The following is a 3,343-nucleotide window of genomic DNA, read 5'->3' on the forward strand; positions in this document are numbered from 1 at the left end:
TATAATCTCTAGTAATGCTCCACAACCCTATTCCAACGATGGATTCGGGTTAAGGGTGTTACATTTATTGGTATGAAAGCTATGGTTTAGTCGATTCTTGGACTGAACGTATCGTGTATGAGTCTAGATAAACGTGCCATTATATAACCTATGATAATGTGATATCTCCTAACTGTTTGAAACATGTTTTCATATAGTAATGACGTCCAACGTAGCTGACTTCGATGAAGTAGAGAGTAATGCTCAAGCCTTTGTTCACGGAGTAGCTTTGAGCGGTACGAGGCCTGTATCTATGGGCTGGGGAATCGAGGCTTCGGAAGCCTTCTTCCAAATTATGAATGAATGGTTCATCAAGTTCATACGAATGAACCTTACTACTCAACAGCCTCTATCCCCTCCTGCTCCTCAACCAATCCTTATTATTCCTTAAGGTATGGAGCCAATTTAAGTTACTAAGCCTCCTATTGATAAGATACATAAGTATGAGGCTGAAGAATTCAGAGCTCTTACTGAAGATGACCCTCGAGAGAGCTGAATTCTAGTTAAAGTATACAATCAGGGTTTTTGATGAGCTATCCTGTTCACCAACTGAGTGTGTTAAATGCATGGTGTCATTATTGAAAGATTCGGCTTACCAATGGTAGAACACGTTGATTTCTTTTGTGTCAAAAGAGTGGATCACTTAGGAATTCTTCTAGATCGAGTTCTGAAAGAAATATATTAGCCAGAGGTTTCTGGATTAGAAACGTAAAGAATTTCTAGAACTTAAACAGAGTGTATGGCTGCATCAAAGTATGAGTGCAATTTGTCAGATTGAGAAAGTATGTCGGAGAATGTATTCTGACCAAGATCGCTATGTGTAAAAGATTTGAAAAAGGGTTAAATGAGGTCATTAAGGTTTTGGTTGGAATTCTTGAGCTGAAAGAGTTTGTTGTACAGGTTGACCAGGCACATAAGGCGAAGAACTGAGTAAAGAGAAAAGACGTACTGATTTTGAAGCTAGAGACTTGAGAAAGAGATCGACTGGGAAGTCCTATCAGTTAGTACCAAAGAAATCAAAAGATCATCACAATCGTTCTACTATTTCTATGGGATATTCTAGTAAAGACAGAGGTACCTAACGCTCCAGTCCTAAACCTTAGGCTACATCTGTAGCAAGTGTAGGTAGTGTCAAAGATTCCAGACCCAAGTGTATGCTGTAACATACCACATTATGGTGAGTGTCAAGTAAAGAGTGGAGTGTGTTTTAGGTGTCGTTCCTTAGACCACTATCTTAGAGATTGCCCAAAGAAATCCAAGAAAGAGAAAGTTCAAACTATGAGACTGAGTAACACATTTACGAGAGGTAGACCACCTTATAATCCCGAAAATGTGAGTGGTAGTTGTGATGTTACAAAAGATTCTACTGTGAGATTCGAGGCACGAGCACCAGCTAGGGCTTACGTTATTTGTGCTCACGAGGATGCTTCTGTGCTAGATGTTATTACCGATACTTTCTTTATTTATAACACTGATGTTGCTGCTCTGGTTGATCCGGGATTAACCCATTCATATGTTTGTACGAATTTAGTATCTAGTAAAAATTTACCTGTTGAGTCCACTGAATTCGTGGTTAGAGTATCAAATCCCCTAGGTCAGTATGTGCTAGTTGATAAAGTTTGCAAGAACTATCTTTTGATGACACGGGTTTGTAACATCTTGAATTAGGGTGTAATCAGAATAGTGGTTTCGAGACCACAAATCTAAAATAGAAATAATTATTTTACGATTATTTGATGATCCATGATATGATTGCATAGTTGTGTGAAATTTTCATGAAGAAATTCTATGCCTAAAGTGTCCAATTTGACTTTAGGGGCTAAATTGAATAAGTTGTAAAACTTGTGTTCTAGAAGCTTCAAGTATGAAATTACATCGGATTATTAATTAGAGGTCCTTAAATAGAAATTTGACCAAGTTCTAAAATTTTGGACAAAATGGGCATAAATAGGAAAATTTTGAAAGAAATGTCTTAAAGGCATTTTGGTCATTTGGTTAATAAAAGAATAAAAAGGAAAAAATCAAGCAAAAATCTTGTCCATCTTCTGCCACCTTAGCCGAAATTTGCAAGGGCTCCATAGCTAGGATTTTCAACATTTTCAAGCTTGATTGTAAGTGCTCCCAAGTCCCCTTTTTAATGTTCTTTACATTTTTGAAGTTGTCATAAACTAATCTAGCTATTTCTACCATTATTTTGAGCTAGGGTTCATGTATGAAATTTGACCCATATATGAATTAGTTGTGTTTTGATGTTTAATGAGGAATATGAATGTTTGATGTGGGATAAACATCTTTTGCTAAGTAATTTTTAGTGAAAAGACCTAAAAAGGACTTGTTTGTAAAAGGTGTAAAAATGAGTAGTAGAAATGTGAAATAAAGGAAAATATAGGCTAATATGAGTTAGAATATGAATCGGCTAGGCTTGGGTAACCAAGAAATTTCATACATTTCATTTTACGAGCCTAGGGACTAAAGTGTAAATAAGTAAAAAATTAAGGGTAAAAAGGTAATTTTACCAAAGTATGTGTTATGGTCGATATGAGAAATGTAAGTATTGAACAAGTTGAGTTTGACATTATAGATCAAGAAAAACATGATTCGGGTCTTGATCGGGGGAAAAACAAGGTTTACGAAGATTAGGCTCATTTCTATCATTTTGTACCGAGGTAAGTTCATTTGCAAATATTGCAACATGTGCCATACTTTAAATGCTTTAATATTGCATATATGGTAAGTTCATATGAGATGTTATGTCATATTTCTATTACTTAGATATCAAGAGAATTTTAATGCTTTATTACTACTATGAGTATTCTTTGATTATTCCATGAGTATTTGATTGGTGCTATGAGCATTGAAATCAACAATACGAGCAAGTTCTATAGAAATGTGGCATTAAAGAATCCCGTTTGAACCTTAGGAATAGTTTAGGATACAAGTGACCTGTCACTAGGAACTATGTAACCTGAACTCATTGAGTTGTGGTCTGAGCTCATGATATATGTGGCATCTGAACTCATTGAGTTATGGTCTGAGTTCATGATGTATATGACACATGTTTTGGCATCCGGGTACTGGTCTCGCATATTCTACCAGTGACTAGGTAGTCTGGCATGTGTTGCGGATACTTGACACCTATGTGAGTAGACCTGTGAGTAGCTCAAAAGTAAGCAACATGTGATATGTGATATGAGGTAGCGTTGGCTACATATAAGGCACTTAGGTGCTAGATTCCGATGTATCCAATAGTATTCCAAGTATTTAAAGGGTAGTTCTCAAGGAAGTTTAATAAGTAATTTTGATA

Source organism: Gossypium arboreum, chromosome 8 (assembly GCF_025698485.1).
Source record: "Gossypium arboreum isolate Shixiya-1 chromosome 8, ASM2569848v2, whole genome shotgun sequence".
In the NCBI taxonomy this organism is placed as follows: domain Eukaryota; kingdom Viridiplantae; phylum Streptophyta; class Magnoliopsida; order Malvales; family Malvaceae; genus Gossypium; species Gossypium arboreum.